The following is a 19,960-nucleotide window of genomic DNA, read 5'->3' on the forward strand; positions in this document are numbered from 1 at the left end:
TATCAGTTTCTCTAGTATTTTTCTCGTCACCTATACGTATGTATTTCGCTCTCCCTTTTAACGCGTTCCTCGTTTGTCCGCAAAACGTTTGTACCTACTCGTACGCCTCGTGACCTCTACGAGTAGATAAACGAACGGTACGTGTCTACGGTCAAATGTACCCTATAGACGAACCCATGGAATTTACGCGAAAGCTATCGGCGCTCGTAATTAGAGTACATTCGAGCGCGCGCGCGCCCGCGAGAAACTCGGTGAACGAGAGAGAAGAAAGGGCTAATGAAAAGGCGAGGAACGATAGGGGTGGAGCGCGGAGTAAGGTGAGTTAAGCGTTTAATAAGCTTAATCACGCGACAGATCCGTGAGATACAACTTGCTTCGCCTCGGTAGCTAGGTGGTAGGTAGCGAGGTGGTAGCGAAGTGGTAGCGAGGTGGCAGCGAGGCAGTAGCCAAGCGGTAGCGGCACCGGCAGCGGCAACGACAACCCTTCCTACGCCTGTCTCCCGCCCCCCCCCGCCGCCGTTCTCGATGTTTCTCTTGTACGCGTTCCACCCTCGCCACCACTCACCTCCTCTCTACTGTACCATCTGCTGTTACTATTTTACCGGCGCGGCGGTTCTACCAATGTACGAGTCTCGCAGCACCCGCCAGCCGTTTCACCGCACGATCCTCCCGATTTAGCCAACCCCTCCGCTAGAACCACCAAGACCACCCGGTCCACCCGTTCGAACGTTCTATTAACGGAAAACTGTTTATTATAGGCTATAGGCGAATAACGGATCAGAACCTGAGCGCGGGGCCCGAGAGTGCTCGGGTATCTTTGTCGGTGATTGCGAGGCAGAGGGACAAAAGTTTCTCGAAATCGGTATTGCTCGAAAGGTTCACGACGATATCGGCGTTCTTGATAAGCGGAGAAGATGACGAGAGAAAACGGTGAAAACGAAGAGGACGCAGAAGACGGAGGCGGTATGCCGCGTTTCCTTCGCGAACCTTACATTACACGCGCTTTAGCACCCAAAACTGGAGATTTGACATCAGTATTCGGCGATTCCTCGACTCACGGACTCACGGGTACTGGCCGAATAGTTTCGCAACATTGATCATTCGACGATAACGTTACCGGTTCCCTGTAACGACGTTACGTCGAACATAGAATAGAATCGTGCCGGAATTCCAGTCGGAATTGCCCGCGAAAGCGACAGAGCTTCCTTGAATCGAATGGGCCGCGGATCGATTCGTTTCGCGAACCGAAAACGGAGGATAATTCGAAGAACGCCGAATCGACGAGCGGCTCGCCCTAACAAATGGCTCTTTAAAGAGACCACTGGAACGGGTTAAGCCCGACAGCGCGAACGTCGTCGACGTTTGCCGGCGATGCGGAGGTGGAGACGCGTGTGCGTCCTCGGTTGTCGCCGACACGAAGACCGTTTGACACGTCCGAGGCGAACTTGTCGTCTCGTTTCTTATTCTCCGAGTCCGTGTTGCGCACAGGATGAAACACGGTGGTCGGAGAACGGCATTAAGAGAAAGGTGGATGCTTCAAAGGTTTTCCAAAGCTTTCGTTTGGTCGCCGCGCTGCCTGCCGCCGGTGCTACCGTACGCGCGATTAGACCGTCAACCGTCGGATAATTAAGGAAGACGGTCCGACGAAAATCCCCTGCTCACGGTTTTCCCTCGGTCTTGCAGCCTCGTCTAGCTCTCTTCTCGGAATATGCATATTTAACGAGTTACAAACGCTGCGAGCGCGGGTGCGGATGCGGGTGCGGGCACGGGTGCGGGTGTACGGGCGCGAAAGCGCGGCCGAGGGTGCGAAAGACGTCCTTCTTCCCTCCACGGGTCTCCCGAGAGACGCTCCGCTTAACCGGAAATTACCCAAGTTTCTCACCGGCTACCGGTATGCGGAGCTCACCGGAAAGGGAGTCAATCTTTCGCTCGACCTCTCTCGGGCAACGCAGCGTGTTACTCGAGACGCGTACGATTGAAATCGACCTGTCTGGATCGGTGACGTAATCTAGCGGCGTTGTGGTGTTAAAAGCGACTCGCGGTTTCGAGAACCGAGCAGGAGTATCAGTAGTAGCAGTAACATCAACAACAATAAGAACGAGAACGACAACAACAGCGACAGAAACGGAACGCGATTGATGGTGCATGGTGGACGATGGCGCGGCGTGGATCGGATCGGATCGGATCGGATCGACTACCTCGCGGAGAATCCACGAGTGTCGCGTAACCGTGCATCGGCATGGCCTCGTGGAAGGTGGAAGGTGGAAGGTGGCGAGGGTGGTGAGGGTGGCGGACCGCGCTCGCACCGGCCGAGCAACATTGATACGGCCGGATCACAGCTACCGGACCAATGTATTTTACTGCCCCGAGGCTTAGCGCTATCGAAGCACGCAGTCACCCGCCATCACTCCGTGCACGGGTATGTAGTGACGGTAATAGTCACTATATCATTGGCTCTTGGTAATACCCTGGCTGCTGGCGGTGCTGCTGATGCTTCCCTTCGCTCTCCCTTCCCTCCCTGTTCCCTCTCCCACCATGCCTTGCCGCCGCGCGTCCCTTCCCACCTAGTTACCCTTCGATCGCCACACACGGCTCACGGTTCACGGCTCACGGCTCACCCTTCACCCTTCTCCTCCGCTGCCGCGTAATGTTCGAAATGAAAACGAATGTATTTCGGATAGCGGTAAATACCGAAGCCGATTCGGTTGCATCGCGCTTAGCGACCCTCGCTCGCCTTTGCCCGACTTCTCTTTGTACTAGATCGCAACGCACCGCACCGCACCGCACCGAATCCCGCGACGCATCGCGCCGATCGGCGATCGCGAGCATTTGCTTACGTCCTTACCGTAGTCGCGATCTTGCCGAATCAACTCGAATTTAATGTTTGATTAGATATAGGGGAAATAAAATGGATTCCATGGGACAGATGTTCGACGTTGATCTCCTGGTTGGTCCGGATCTTGATCTTTTCCTCGGCTTCGGCTTTGGCCTTCGGCTTCGGCTTTGGATTCTGGACCGAGGAGATTGATCCGAGGTAGCATTACTTTTGGTTAGCCTCCGAGCGACGCGCTGTTAGTCTTCATTCCCCTGCGCCTCTCTCGTAAGTAGCCGCAAACTCCGGCACCTCGCTTGATTGCGTCTAGTTAGAGCCACGCCAGACTCATCGGTTGCCTGCCTCGCGTCCTCTACCACGATTATTTGTCTTCCCGTTTTAAGAGGCCGGAAAGGAACGCGACCGACACGAACAAGAGATTACTCTGCTTTCGGTGATCGGGTGTCGGTGGTAACGGTGGCGACGCAAAACGCCGCGACGTGCATGCACACCTTTCCGGAAGGATAGCGTTCTCGTTGGTCGCGAGCAACGAAAAGATTTTAATGGGAATTTTTGTTTTGCGTGCGAAATGAAAAGAAACGAAACGGAACGGATAGGATAGGAGCCCCGTTTGTCGCGGGGCGGCATGGGCGGTTGAATCGAAAACACCGATCGGAGGAAAGCGACGCGACGCGACGCGACGCGATGCGAGGGCGAATTTTTCTTGACGGCAGGTTACGCGGCGGTCGTAGGGTTTGCAGGGTGTGCAGGGTGTGCGGAGCGTACGGAAGGTCCAAGGGGTATAGGAGGCACAGGGTGTGCGGTGAACGTTGCGAAACGCACATCGGAACGTACATGCATACGTATACGTCTGGTCTGGGTGTACGGCACGTGAAATCCGATCGTAATTTTAGCCGCACCGCGCCTGCCGTACCTGCTAATCCATTCATACGCTCCCGAGTCCTCTTCTCTCTTTTGCTCTTCCATTCTCATTCTCATTCTCGCATTCGCTATCTAACTCTCCTGCCTCTACTCTTTCCCTCGCCATTGGTGCGGCGATGTACACACCAGGTCGGATATATCGGCCGGTATTTCAGCCGCCATGCGGAGGTAATGGATTCAGAAACGCGGCGGACACCGCGCGCCCCGTGTTAATAACAATCCATACTTATTGCCCGCATATTTTACCGATCCCCCGCGCCCTGCCGCTTGCTACCGACTATATTACAACATATGGAGAGCATAAACTTTTATGGCTACCCTTCTACCGTCGCCCTTCCTCCTCCACCGCCGCCACCTCCACCATCGCCGAGCCACCACCACCGCCGCCACCGCCAACCTCCTCCACATCCTCCACCTCCTCCGACTGAAACTCCTTCTCCTCCTCCATCGACCACCTTTCGCGTAACCCATCTAACGACCGGCTGCCTGTTTCTATCCTTCCCGCCCTCCCCCAAACCACTGTCCCTTGTCCACTCTGGTGCTTCCGCCATTTTTTGCCATCATTCCCCCCTGGCACGGCGACCCATTCGACCCTACTTTTTCCATTTTCCATTTCCCATTTCCCATTTCCCATTTTCCGATTCGTGTCTACTTTTACTAATTACGAAACCAAGGAGTGGACACGGCGGCGCGACCGTCGAATCCAATTCTGGACGTTCCGGTTCTCGGACGCGCGTTCCAACCGCGATCTACGCGTCGTCGATCGATCGTTCGATCCGCGAGCGAATATTTCTCGAAAAATGTAAATGTAGTCCGCGGATGATTTTTGATTGATCTCGACGGAGATCCATCGGTAAATATCGATCTCGGTTACCGTTATCGACTAGTCGGCTACCAGGATCGCGTTTGTCGATTCGTCGAACGATGCGACGCCAACATCTTGCTCGCATATTATAATTTACATTCGCGGCTCGGTGCAAGGACAATTTCGATGCGGACAATCGGCGTGCCGACAATACGAAACGTTAAATCATAATTTGGTTAATGCGGAATGTACTGTCGATGTTGGCGGAAGCGTCTCTAGATCCGTGTGCACGGGCAGACAATGAGCGAGCGAGAACAAGAGGACAATATCTTGTTCCCTCGTTCGCTCGTTTGCTCGTTCACAGCTAACAACCCATGCGTATTCGGTTTAGTTGGCTAACTGGCACGTTCGCGCGCGCTCAGCGGCCACGTGCGCGTCTGTAGTCTATGCGAGGGATTATAAATCGCGGGCCAATGAGTGGCTTCCATTTGTTATCGCGGTGGCTGCCGGAGTTTCGCGCGGAGGCGCGATGCGCGACCCTACGCGCCGCGAAGGGTCGCTTTTAGGGTACGACGCATGGAAACCGGATCCATTTGTTCTGGCGGTTCATCGAAAAAATTTAAGTGGTTCGCGACGATGCAATTGAGAACGGCCAGAACGACGCGCGACGCGTCGTTGCGATGCGAACCGCTCGCGGAGTGATAGAAGTCTACGCATCGTCGGACCGAGCGAATCGAGTGGACGGCTAGCGATCTTTTCCGACCATGAAATCACGATCGGAGGTACGATTTTAGTTATTACGTAATCGTGACTGGACTTTGCGTTTGTTGTCGTCTGTTGGCTATTGTCCGTTGCCCGTTGCAGGTTAGGAAACGGAACGATACGGAACGGAAGGTAACGCACGGTCGCCGGTCGTATCGTTGTTCCCCTTTAACGTTAGATGTTGTCTCGGACGAGCTCGAGCGTATAGCCAGCTAATAATTATAAGTTAGAAACTTGCGAGGGTCGGCGTTTCGTGGGTTAGGAAAGGGGTGGTCGGGTCGACTATGATAGCACAGGTTGCGAAGCGAGTGTTGGTCGCGGCACGGCGAGCGGACGCTATCGTGTTACGACGTTGTATTAATCTCCGTGCAGCCAGTATCGGCAGACACCGGTCCTCCAGTGGGTTACACCGCTGTTTCGCTTTCCGGTAGCGGAAGGAAATTCGTGCTGCGACTGCTTTTAGGGCGTTCGATGTCAGGAGACACTGCGGAACGTGGCCCGACACGTTTTGTACTCGTATTAGTGCCATGTAGGTACACGTTGTTACCGTATCGGCGACAACGAACGCTTCGCGTATGTCGCGCGTTACCCGCGTACGTCGGGGAACGTGAAATCGCGTGCCACTGGCAGGATTCGTCTCGGACCGAAACACGTAAACGCGCATACATACGCGGAAAGCAAAAGTAGCGGGCGCGTGGCCTCGTCGCCTCCGGTTGTTGGATCGACGAAACCAGCAGGAAAACGATAGAGGCCAACGTCGAAGGATACCTACATCTTCGATTAGGTACACCGATTTTCGGCGAAAAGGATTCGACGCAACGATGCCGCGTAAAGTATCGACTCGCCACGATAGTTCGCGCTCGTACAGAGCTTTGAAATCGCGAAACGGTCGAGCCGCGCGCATAGAGTTTCATCTTGGGAGATTACCCGAATCGTGATCAAAGCGAAACGACGAAGAAACGAAGCTTGCTAACGACGCGACGCGTCGAGCGGGGATTCGGAAAGGGTAGCAGAACCGGGAAACGCCGGAATGGAGAGAAACGAGAGGAACGAGGGGGAAACGGAACGGGAAAGAGAAACAGGGAAAGGCGGAACGCTTCGCGAGAGTCTCAGTTTGCAGCGGCGGTTATTCCGGTTTTTTGATATCGGCCGGTTTTCGCGGCGGTAGCAGTATCGAGCTAACAATTAATTATTGGCGGCGCTTCAGAGGGCTGCCGGCTGCCGTAGTTAAACATTACGCGTTCCATATCTTACTGTGCTATCTAATCCCCACAGGGACTCGAGCGCTACTGCAGTAATCTCGTTTAATTGCTGGCTGTAGACGCGAGAGTCCCGTTCAATTAGTTTTTCAAATAAACATTAGTTTCCTTAACACGCGGTGCCATAACGTGGCGGAGGATGAGAGAAGGAGGACGAGGAGGAGGAGGAAGAGGACGAGAACGGGAATGAGAGCGGGTATGGGAACGGTGGCGGGAGCGGGAACGGAAACGGGAATGAGGATGAAGGGATGGGGGGGGGGGGAGTAGAAACAGCCGATAGCGGAAAGAAGATGGAAGCGCCGAAATCGACGGAGAACGACAGAGCGTCGGCGAAAGGGACAGAGATGTGGGAGAAGGACTGGCGAAGGGGGTTGGCAGGCGACAGAGCGAGAAAGTTAGAGGGTGGCGTAGAAGGTGGAGAAGAAGAGGAGACTAGTTGGTGCAGTCGGAACGCGGGTCGGTGGTAGAGGTGATGGGTCTGCGGAGCAGCAGGCTGACGGTGGAGGATGCGCGGGGGCGTTGGTGCCGGAGTTGGCGGAGGTAGCGGAGGTGGCGGAGGCGGCGGAGGTGGCGGAGGTTGGTGGAGATGGTTAGAGGGTGGAGAAACACTGGTGGAAGAGGAGTGCGCGGTGTCGTGGCCGCGGGGTAAGTAATTAACGACACATTTATACGATATCGCCCACGGGTGCGGCGCGGCGCGGTGCGGTGCGGTGCGGCGTGGCTCGGCTCGGCTCGGCGCGGCATGGCGTGGTGCGACGGGGCGAGGCGAGGCGAGGCGAGGCGAGGCGAGGCGAGCCGCGGCGCTAGGCATGGTGCGGTGCGCCGAGTCGAAGCGCCCAGCACCGCGAAACGGTAAAGAGACACGAAACCGCCTCGCCGGTTTGCCGCGGAGTGCCGAGGCACGACGCGAAACTAAGCGAACTAGGATCTCGTTCGTAGGAAATGCTTCGCTAATAGGAAGCTATGCGTTCGACGATAAATACGTAACGTAGGTGGCTCGGTCGATCGGCGGCCAATTCGAATTCGCAAGCCCACCGAACGTTCAAGATCGCCGTCGAATCGAGCAACGAAGATACGATTCGCGCCACTATACTCTTTCGCATAGAGACATGCTCCTTCGATCGATCAGCGAAGACAGGCGAATAGGATCGACGATGGATCGTGGCTGGCGTTGAAGGAGTGGGGGGGGGGGGGGGGGGGGAGAGGCGCGCGGAAAAGGTAAAGGGGGTACGATGCGACTTTTGCCTTTCGATGAATCGGAACGCGTTCGTTGCTCGCGCGGTTGGTTATGGTGATGCGGATTATTCACTAATATGATTTACGACGTATTACCCCGTCGTGCTAGCGCGCGACTCACAATGCGCACATAATGTGAGGCATAATTTATTAATTTTACTAATGGCTCCTGCCCATTATTATTGATTTCGGGCCGCGCCTCGTTCGGACGGGCGCTGATTTATCCCGGTCGTTATCGGCCCCATGTTAAATCGTCCGCGAACCAGGAGCCGCGAGAATACAATTCGACGATTCGTGTCCTTTTCCTTTTCCATTGGCCGTTATTCGAACGCTATAGTCGTTCGTGCTGGCGGATATCGATGGAACAGGCAGCAGGGGATATCCCTTCGTTCGTTTGCAGTCTCGCGCGTCATTGAAAAGCTGTTGTTTCGTTGCGCGGAAAGTAGAACCCGTTCCACTTTATCCCCTGCGCCGCTGCCCCCGCTCTTCACGCCCTTCGTGCCCTCCCCCGATTTTCTAGTCTCGGTTCGTGTTCTTTCCTACGCGCCGCAACCACCCCCCCACCCCCCACCCCCCGCCCCGTTCCGCGTCGTCCCTTTTCGCAGCGAACACGAGTGACCGGAAAATTCAAAGGAAAAAAGGAGCAGCGGAACATCGCGTCGAGTGCATCGATAACGATCTAGACACCACGTTGCTCGAATGGCCGCGCCGACACGATATTAAAACATTAAAGTAATATACGACCTCGCGCAAGAACGAGAGGCCACGGTTGACGCGATCCTCTCTGTTCGCGTAATATCTCGTCCCCTTCTTCTAATACCCTATTCACCGGATCCGAGTTTCACCGCTCGTTTTCCCGAGCGTTACGCGATGTCGGGTTGCTCCGTGACTTGTTCCGCGTTCCTATCTAACCCGAGGAACCAAACGGAACGAAACGAACAAGCGTTCCACCACCACGCGCCATTCGAAATTCGATTTTTGATTTTTCGAACGCGATGATAATTAATGCGATTCGTCGAGATATGCGGTTGACGAGACGGGTCGGAACGGAACGGGACCGGACGGGACGGGACGGAACGAGACGGGATGGATGGTAGGGTACGGTACGGTACGATACGGTAGAGTACGGTACGGTACGAAACGGAACGGGTATACGGCAAAGGAGGCATTATATTACTCCTGGCCGATAAACCTTTGATGATTCCGTTTGAAGTTGGTCTCGAGGAAACGACGGCAGAGGTGGATGCAGGAATACAAGGTCTGGTGCACGGTGTTAGGAGTACTGTCACCCTCGACTTGGCCGGCAGAGAGAAGGGTGAGCTCTCACAGAGAGATTACACGAACCTCTCGAGTACCGAGCTCCAGCTACGTTAACCGCAAGCCGGACAGCCATTATTAGCAGGTACCTTGTGCGCGAACCTCCGGTAAGCCGTGCATCGTTGAATAATTAGAATGGTGCACGACTACTGCCAACCACCGCGTCTAAACACCCACGAAACGCGCTACCGTTCTGCTACCAGAGGCTCTCCTCGCCAATGCTAGATACGCTACTCCCGATATCAAAGGCGCTATACTCCTATACTCTATTCTCTATACTCTGTACCCTATACCGTACGCGACGCGCAGCGTGCCGACTTATCTTCCTCTACTCCGTGGTTCCTCGTTCGGGTTTCCCCGCGTGCACGCTTTCTTGTTTCCCGGCCGGATCCGTGTGGGTTAGATTCGGCCGTTGACGAAATGCCATTACGATTTCCCGAGCGGGACCGACGCGACGCAGCGTTATCTCGATCGTTTGTTTCTCGTCTTTCTTTCGGCGGTCGGACTCGCGGCCGTTCGCTCGTCGAGCGTAGCTGGACGGTACCGGTCGCCGGTCGGTGCGTCACGAACGAATGTAACGAACGTTTGAAACGTTCTCTTTGATCGTACGTCGCAAAGAGAGAAAAAAAAAATTACTTTCTTCTGTCAGACGTTTGCTCGTTTCTCCCGATGACCAGCTCCCCGGTGGAAAAAAAATTCCATTAGAGTGCCAATAACCACCGAGTGCCGAGAGTACGAGGCGCGCCAAGTTTGACGATTAATTATCGTCGTGCGACGCGTGTTTGATGTCGAAGGAAACGTTAACGTGGCCCGATTGATCGGTTAATTTAAAGGGACGGTAAGACGATAGGAACGGGACGGTGGACGGCAGACGGCAGACGACAGACGACAGACGACAGACGGTGGACAGCAGGAAGGGCAGGGGTGGACAGTGCTGGACAGAGATAGCAGTCGTACGGAGGAGTGCGAGAGCGGCGAACGAGGGGTTCGGTTGGTGCAGGAGGTACCGGGGAGAACACCGATGGAACGGGTAGCAGGGTACGGGGGACGAGAGGACGGGGAAACGACAGCCCGCGGGGTTCTTCGTTCGAAGGTAAAACGCGAGCGGGTGGCGGCGGGAGGAACAAGGAGCGACCGGAGAGGAAGAGAGCGCGCGGTTCGAGCCAAAGCAAAGACCGAGTCTGTTTCGCACAGTTCCCTTCTGCTCCCTTTCCCTTCTGTTCGCCTCGACGAGCTACGACAGCTCTTTCATCCGCGGATGATTACCCACTGCTGTTCGTTGCTCTAAACAGACTCATCCTCCTTCCCTTTTTCGATTCCGCTTCGAGACTACTTACACGAATGAACCGCAATTTGTCGTTGCTTACCGATCGAATCGATGCGATACGCGTCAATGTTTGAACGCGGTTTCGGGTACGTACGGGATCGTGTCCGCGGCCAGGCACTGCCGCCGGCGCTGGTAGCCACCGAGGCGGCGAATCGGGAAGAAACGAGGAAGGCACCGGTGGCGTCGGTCTAATTGCCGAAGAGAGCTTGCCGTTGTAGATTCGCTTCCAGTCGCTTCTCAGCGTTTACGTCACCGCGTTTCGCTACCTAGTCACAATTATACGCCGTGCCGGTGGGAATAACATTTACTCGGCAGAGTCGCGCACGAGTAGCGTGGACTTGACACATATCACTTGGTCGCGTGACTTGCTTGGTTCTTGGTTGCATCGTCTCGCGACGGCAGCTTAAACTTGTTTGAAACTTTGCGTCGTATCGCGTTTCGTCTCGTCTCGTCTTGTCCCGTCTCGTCTCGCCACGTCTCGTCCCGTCCCGTTTAGTCTAAGTCTAGCTTGATCTAGTTTCCGTCCAGCGCGGCAAATTGCAACGCGTTACACGACACTGCGAGCTCTCGTCCTATCCTTCGGTTCGAATCGTGCGCATCCCGCGAGTCGAATTAGAACGGTTGATTCGTCGGACGGTGAGGAAACGGGTAGAACAAAGGACGCGAGAGAAGTCGATAAGACGGTGAAGCGAACCGGCAAAGAAAAGGGAGACGGAAAATTCGCGCATTTCGCGGACGACAAAAGTTTCCTTCTCGAATTAACCGGCGAGACGGGAGGCGCAATGTAAACCGAGATTATTATAATCTCTCCGAGGCTCGACCGCGGTAACATTAAACGAAAACACGCGTCCTTTGTTTCGCGATTCGTGTTCCGCGTTTCGTAGTCCGTACAGGTTACTACGCAGGCACAAAAGTAGGAAGAAGTTGAAAGAGTGCGAGAAAAGAGCTGCCACCCGGGAGAGGAGAGTTTGCTGGCGACTTTCCGATGCGGTTTCTCGCAACGAAATCTGGACGCGGATTAACTCGAAAGTTTGCGATAACAGCGCAACGAAGGAGTAACCATAGCCGAGAGTTTGTTTTGCGCTACTTTGGTTACGAATCACGAACAACAATGAACGAAAACGGATGCTGCGGCTGTAGGTTGCTGGTGATCGATTACGGAACGCATCGCGCAACTTGAATCGTTCCGTTAGTTTCTCACGTCGTTCCGCGCCTTGTCGAACGTCGTAGTTTCTAGTCGGAAGATCGGCACGGAGAATTAGAAATGGTCGAGAATCGTTCCGCGTTTGTATCCATAGAACGTCCTAGCCGCGTGCCGCGTGCCGCGAGTCGCGAACCGCCAACCACGGGCCGGGGGGCTAGGAGCCGCGAGCACCTCCGCGCTCATCGTCGTCTCGCTTAATCCTCGGCTATTTATTCGCATAATAATAATAGTAACGCCGTTGGAACGTTCTCAAGAATTATTGCTGTCCTTGCCACCCACGATAAATGAGTCCGGAGGATTAGCTAAACAGTGGCTCAAAAATGTTATTATATAGCTGCATGAATATTCATCGAGCCGCGAGTCGCGAGCGCACCGAGTTGCTTTTAAAACGTTTCACCTCTGGTTCCTCTTTTATTCCGTTGCCACCATTGCCGCCGCGCCGGGAGCCTGCGGTTCGATGCCGCTGCCGAATATGTACACCGCGTTCTTTCTTTTCCCTCACGAACGAGTCACGACAGTTTCTGCTGGGCCAACGTACCAACGACAGTTCGCGTCGGTTGGTACCCGAAATATCGATTTTCCGCAAGCCGAATTCTTGGCCAAGCGGAAATTACGAAGCGTTTCTCTTCGTGTAAAACAGCGTCGCGATAATTGGTAGACCGAATCCGGAGCCAACGAGAAGGATGGTCAATAACGAAGAGCACGTAGAAGGCGTGGCCAGTCTTCTTACAATTAGATCCATCGCCGACGATTGACATCCAACCGAGACCCCGTATAATCGAGCATTCGAATGCGAGCGAGCGGAACCGAGCCGAATTATACGATTCCGGCGATGCGAGTGTCTACTTCGATCGTATTTATCGCGCGTCGCGACACGACATTGTACGGTTTTGACGGACCATCGTGCAGCGCTGCGCCGCGCGGCTCCGCGGCGTATCCCGGCACATCGGTTAATTAAAAGGTCCGTTCGTTCATCGGTATAGCGCGCTCGATTGATATTTAACGCATTTGTCGAATTTCATTTGCTCTCGGTTAAATATACATACGTATGTGTGCAGCTATGCGCGATTGCCTTCTGTCGACGTGTAGGCCGCGAATCGATTCGAAGCGGACCAATAACGAGCGGTCGCACTTCCGACGAAGGTAGGTCAATTAACGTCTGCATTGGTTTCGCGTTTCGCGTTTCGCTCTCGTCGAACGGTCTGTTACGTGAGGTGGGAGAAGGGGGGAATGGCAGATAGGGGGTTTCCGTTGACGCGAGATCGGGAAAACTTTGCTTGATCTTGACCGCTGGTTCCCGGTGGGTCCAGCCATGATCGCGCAAGATCGATCGAGAGACCCCGAGGTTCGGCGGCTCGCTAAACCGGCGATCGCGCTTTCGCTTCGCCCTGGAACTTGGATCGAGACACGCGTCGTGGCGTCGAGGCATCGAGGCGTCGCGTCGAAGCGTCGAAGCGCCGCGAGTCGAATCGAGAACGGGAAGGGCGGAAGCGATGGATCGGACAGAAGCGGCAAAGACGGTCCAACCGGCTCGATAACGCGATAAGGCGAGGTTAAACCCATGTTTGGCGGGCAGGTTATAGGTTAAACGGTGAGCTAGGGGGTGCAACAGGTCGCGTGAACTTGGGTGAATTTTCTGTTCCAGAGCGCGCAGTCTGGCCCTCTCTTGCTTGCATCCCGTTCCCCCTCTCGTCTCTCCCCTTGTTCCCCTGCCGCTACCGTCACCGCCACCGCCACCGCCGCTACTGCCGCCGCCGCTGCCGCCGCCTCCAAGCCGTCCCGATTCCTTCGACCCCCCTTGCTCTTCTCACCCGCTTCAAGCACCTCCAACAACGCCGCCACCGCCACCGCCGTTGCCGCCACCACCACCACCGCCGCTGCCATCGCCTCTGCCGCCACCGCCGCCGCCGCCGCCACCGCCGCTACCGTTGCTCGGTTCTCTTCCTCGCACCTACTCTGTCTGTATTTTACTTTGTCTCTCTATTTCGCCCCCGCAAACTCTCCCCGCTCCCCACTCAGGAGGGTGACTCTCTCACTCTCCCTCTCAGTGCTATGCCGTCATTAGTCAATGTCGACGCTCGTAGCACGTGGAGTCCCGCAGAATGCACCATCTGTTTGATATCCTTCTGTATCTCCGCTACAAATCCGGACTACGGATTTCCTGTCGCGAAGTCACGGTTGTTCGCTTTCTCGTGTACATACTTCTGTCGTTCGTATTCCGATTTCGCATTGGTAATTTCCATAGGGATTGGCCTCGCCGATCGAAACATTTCGTCGCGCCTCTTCTCACCGAGTGCACGTCTGTGTGCGTCTGTATGCGCGCGCGTGTTTACGAGCTTGGCCGTTCTCTGTTTCTGTTTCTGTTTCTGTTTCTGTTTCTGTTTCTGTTTCTGTTTCTGTTTCTGTTTCTGTTTCTGTTTCTGTTTCTGTTTCTGTTTCTGTTTCTGTTTCTGTTTCTGTTTCTGTTTCTGTTTCTGTTTCTGTTTCTGTTTCTGTTTCTGTTTCTGTTTCTGTTTCTGTTTCTGTTTCTGTTTCTGTTTCTGTTTCTGTTTCTGTTTCTGTTTCTGTTTCTGTTTCTGTTTCTGTTTCTGTTTCTGTTTCTGTTTCTGTTTCTGTTTCTGTTTCTGTTTCTGTTTCTGTTTCTGTTTCTGTTTCTGTTTCTGTTTCTGTTTCTGTTTCTGTTTCTGTTTCTGTTTCTGTTTCTGTTTCTGTTTCTGTTTCTGTTTCTGTTTCTGTTTCTGTTTCTGTTTCTGTTTCTGTTTCTGTTTCTGTTTCTGTTTCTGTTTCTGTTTCTGTTTCTGTTTCTGTTTCTGTTTCTGTTTCTGTTTCTGTTTCTGTTTCTGTTTCTGTTTCTGTTTCTGTTTCTGTTTCTGTTTCTGTTTCTCGGACCCGCTTATCATCCAGTCCATCCGGGGACTCGAGAACCCAAGATGCCAAATGGCCAAGAACCGCGGATAGGGTCGGCCGAAAAACATGAGAGTCCGATTGATGCGACACGACGCTAGGCGCGTTTCGTCAAACGGGAAAAATGAAAAGTGCGCGCGCGCCCATAGGGCGGAAAGGGTGAATCGAGAGGGAAGGGTGGAAGAAAGGGTTGGCGGCGGAGGATCGCGGAATTTAACCAGCCCTTGCCCTCGCTCGGCGAACAAAGCTTGATTTATTGTAATGAGTTTGCAGAAGTTAAGAGGTCTGTCCCCCCTCCCCGTTCGGACTTCTCTGGCCGCTTAGCTCGATATTCGGACTGGTGTGCGGTTTGATGGGGATCCTCGGATCAACCCCCGTCATAAACCCTTCTTAGCACCGACCACCCTCGTATCCCCCTGTGAAATATGCATGAACCTTCTGCATACTGATTGCGTTATTTGTTTCACCTAGTCGAAGGAAAGGCGTGCTCGCTCGGCTCTGTTCTTCGTTCCCGTATGTATCGCGTAACTCTCGTGTATCCGTCGATGTTCGTACGCGTACTTATGCGTCGGCGCGATTTTCGACTTGTTCGAAACATCTTTGTCCGTGCGTTGACAGTGTTTCTTGACGACTATGTAGGTCCGGATACGAGCACGAAACGAGACGCGATAGACCGATTTACGGTCGGTCCGTGTCGTCCGGTGGAAAAGAACGAAAGGCGAAAAACTGGGAAAGAGGAAGAATAATACAGCGCACCGTTTCGTTCTTTCGTAGCCGTGAAATTCGTTTTCGGGCTGGATTTTCTCCCGAAAACGTTCGATTCATTGAGAACTGACGGGGGAGCCATAATTCCCGTCTCGGTTTGACATTAATGCCTCCCCTACTTCGTGCTCGGCAGATAGGCGAGGGGGTTAAGCTCGCTGCGACATATTTATGGAGAGGACGAGATGTTATCGGGCACGAGGACCCTGGGTTTGTCCGATCGCGCTGCGAAATCCGCCCTTCCTACAATCTACTTCGCAATTATCGGGCGCGACGTTAATATTTGAACTGGGACCGTCGCGTTCGTTCCCTCTGCTCTCTTCCCACGATTCGCAAAGAAGCTGTACGTTCGCTTCGCGACTGTTCCGCGATTGTTCCATGGTTCTTACGCGATTGTCGGGATGCGTGTTTCAAAGCGAGACTCGTTCTAAAAGATAAAAAAAGAAAACTTGAGGGAACGAGAAGAGAATGAAAGAAAGACGCGAGACAGAGCGGAGGCGAACGGTTAACGGGTAACGGGTAACGGCTAACGGCTAACGGCTAACGGCTAACAACCAACGATCGACGACTAACGGCGAGCGACGAGAGCAGCCTCGCCAACAGAGACGGAGACGTAGACGGAGACGGAGACAAAGACAAAGACGGGGAAGGAGACGGTGACGACGAGCGGTGGGGTAGAGCGGGTCGAGGTGCGTGTAAATTAAAGGCGTCATAGATTTTCGCGGTAGCCCGCAGGATCAGGGCCTTAGATTTGCGTCCGGCAGATTACCCCGGGGGTGAAATGGGACAATGGGCGTTAGTCTGGGCCGACGGCGTATAAATAAGGATCCCCAGGAAGCTTCTGGGGGTAAGGGGACAGCAGGCAGAGGAGATCCTCGCTTGGTAGCGACGTGGTAGCCGAGTAGAAAGCCCGGCTAGTGCTGAGACCGGTCGGCCGTCCATCTTGGCCGTCGCCGTGGCGGTCCTTATCTGCACTCACAGCTCCGCTGCTAGACGTCCGGTGATCTAGGGCACTTCTCCTCTCCCCTCCCCCTCGCCTTCTCTCTTTCCCACTGCCACCCCTCCCCTCTCCTCTCTCCAACATTCTCTGTCCGTCTCTCTATCGCCCCGGCTCTCTTCGACTTTTTCCACGGTTCGCAGAAGAGACGATATTTCCTACAGTTTCTTTCTAATTTGAGCTTTCGTCTTTGCCTTCTCGCTCCCTCGTTCGTAGAATAACGAAATCAACGGAGAGACAGACGAGAATCGTAAACGATACGAAACGCGGAAAGGTATTTCTCTGAAACGCGACGAGAAGACGAGAAGAAGACGATTTCCGTTCCTCTCCAGCAAGGGTATAACGGAGTCCCGTCACACAGCTGTCTGTGCATATCGAATGAACGACTTTCCATAGGATCTCGGTCGGATCTCGTGAAACGTTAATCGCGGTAGCACATACTTATTGCGCGTTGCCGACACGTAGGCTCGTCCCGTGCGAGGCTGTTCGCGGCACTCGGTCTTCTTCCTTTCTCTCTCTCTCTCTCTCTCTCTCTCTCTCTCTCTCTTTCTCTGTTTTCCTCCTTTCCCCTCCTACGTCTGTTTCCCTCCGACGAAGAAGAGAGCGAAACGTTAAATATTCGAATCACCCGTTTGGAATTATGGAGGAGGAAGGTCGCGCGTGAACGTCCGAAAGTCGAAGAGGGAATAGCTACGCGAAATAAAGCGAAGGGGACGGAGACCGAGTGCAGTGGTCTCGGTCACACCGGATAAACCGGGAAACGAAGAATGGTGGGGTAGGAGGAAACGAAAGGATACCGGGGTTCTTCGAAGTCTACAAGTACAATGAATTCTCGATATATGTCAACAACGCGGGTCCTGCCAGCGTCATGTATCGTCCAGGAGACATAGCCGAGTCATGTTATGTTTACACTCCTCGACGTCCGAGGTCTCTCGAGCTTCGCGGCCCCTCACGGAGTATACCCCGCGGTAGTGGGGATCATTCCGCGACGTTTATCATCCAGGCCTTGGCGACGTATATAGAGAAATCACTGTACATACGTCCCGAAAAACATTCGAAGGGAAGGCGTCGGGACGTATCGTGTCGCGCAGCGTTCGGAAAATTAGGGAAACGAAACGGTAAGACTGCATTGAATAGAGAACCTTGGAGCACGCAACGAAGCTTCCGTGGTCTCCAGAAATGGAAAACTCTAGGATCGGATGGTGTTGTTTGCATCGCGCATCGTAGCAATTTGGCAATTTCGTCGGGGCACTACAACAGTATAGAAACGGTTGAGTCGTCGAGAATCTTTGTCGACGGAACTCGGCGGTTGCACGTAGAGCGGTTCGAAACTTCGGAAAAATCAATCCCGCCGGGGTTTCGCGAAACGCCAGTGTCAGTGCAATTCATTTGCATGGGAATTGCACTCGGCGGAGATGGCTGCAGCCCGGTATCGATTTTAAGTGGACCGGCAGGCTGTCCCGTCAGCCTGCTGTCTCGTCTTCCCTTGGACAGAAGCTACTCGAGGACGCGCAAGCGCTGCTGCGAAAACTTCTCTCGTGGAAAGTTCACGGAACCTCTAAACTCTGAGGGCGAGCGGTGCCTCGGCCCCGATTCGCCTTGCTTCGATCTCACGTTTCTCCGTATTTCGACGCGTACTCGCGCCCAGCTATCGCCGCTACGAGCGCCGGGTTCCGGGTTCCTACGAATCGCCGAAAATACCGAGACGTTGAGAGTTGAGAGTTTTGCGGCGACCGCTGCCACGGGAACGCCATGGGAACGCCGCGCCGCGAAGCGCCGAGCCGAGCCGTGCTGTAGGAACGCTATGCGCGGTGGCCAGCCAGTCGACGTAATCTATACGATATATTTTATGCAATACCTTCTTTTCGTGGTCGTCGAGTTACATTAAAAGAGAATGGATGTTTCGCGTTGCGAGAGAGTTTGGAATTGTACGCGAGTTTGAAAGTAGCTCGGGGAACGCGCGGGGATTGGTAGATGGGTGAGATAGGTTAGGCATGAGTCGGATATCCCCCGTGGCCAGTACGTAAGGACAATAAGCCAAAAAGTTGGCAAGGCAAGCATGGCGGGAGCCGTTACCCGTTATGAAACTCAAGGGTGAAGTCAAGATTGTAATTAGCTGGCGCTAAGTTTCGAGGTTTCCCTTGTATTTGAATGCGATCTAGCCGGCTAGGCTACCTAACCGAACTATAGCTGGCTAGTCGACCGTACTACCCGCCTCGCCCATCCTGGATCGTCGAGACGACTCCGTTTATATACTCGATACCGCTCGCGAGCGTTTCCGACCCCTTTGCCTTCCTCCCCCTTCCTTCCTCGCGTTTTCTCCGAGAAGGGACGACGACGACGACGACGACGCGAACAAGATAACGCGTCCTATCACTTGGAAATTTCAAAATTTCCACAGGTTCGCCGACCATCGGGATTCTAAGCTGCAACATACACGGGAAAGGGTTGAAAGGTATTCGACAAAATCGTGTCGGCCACGCGCGCGGCTACGAGAGCTCGGTAACTCGGCGTTGCTTCGATGAAAAGCGCAACCGCAAAAACATAAGGAAAACCGCGGTGTGACGCGTAAGCACGATGTGGATAGTTGTGCCTGCTGCGAACCGTTCGCTGCGAGCTGCGAGTCGTGCAGGGTGAACGTTCGCGGGGAACGAGGCGGGGCTCCCCGAAACACGTACGGCAATTACAACGACCGTTCTGGAAAGTAGAGAGCTTCTGTCCCACGATTGTTATCTACACGTGTTGTTTATCGATTGTTTCGTTGTCTGGAGGCAACTGGCAACTGGCAACCAACAACGTATATCGTGGGGTCGAAAAGCACGGCTGCCAGTAATTGCCAGGAACGAAAAGAGGTTCGACGTAACCAACGATATCTTTCGTTTCTGGCCAGAGGTATGGTTCGAGCGACAAGGACGCCACGTCGCCTCTCGTCGTCACCTCTATCGTCGGCTATTCGGACGACGCGAGACAAGTTCCGCATTGAATTTTCCAATTTTCCTCGCATGATCTTGCGATGAACGGCACCGATCAGCTCGAATACTCCGGAGGAAGCAAGCCTGCCGCGGTTCTCCCAGCAATTCCTCGGAGAAATCTTCGAACCGCGGTTGCACCGTCGAATTCGCTCGCAACAAATTTGTTTTGCATCGCGCGGCGTTGTAAAAAATTTCCGAGATGCATCGCTGTCGGCGCGGTGAAGACGCGCGAAGAGATTCCGATTCGACGAAATCCTGCGATCTCGGGGATCGAAACGTTGATATCGAAGGTACGCTCTGTGTAATTGCTCGACGATTATTGATATCGATCGGGAATGATCGGCTAAACGAACCGCCGTCGCGCGTCGCGGTCGCGGTCGCGGCGCGGCAAAGATCGACGAAAGAAGGGCGGATTACACGACGGCAGTCGGCAACAGACCCGAAGAGATCCCGTGACGGGGAGATGCGTAGGATGGATGGGCGAGCGAGCGAGCGAGCGCGTATTACGATCGGCGGTACGCCCGGTACGGTACACTCCGTTAACGCGCTGCCATTTTCGATAAGAGACGTTGCAAGGACGAGGCTGATCGCGCGCGACGCGTAGGCAAGCTGCTCGTAAAGTGTTTAGCCGAGGGGAAGCTAGCTGGAGAGACAGAGAGAC

This window comes from Halictus rubicundus, chromosome 1, assembly GCF_050948215.1.
Source record: "Halictus rubicundus isolate RS-2024b chromosome 1, iyHalRubi1_principal, whole genome shotgun sequence".
NCBI lineage: Eukaryota > Metazoa > Arthropoda > Insecta > Hymenoptera > Halictidae > Halictus > Halictus rubicundus.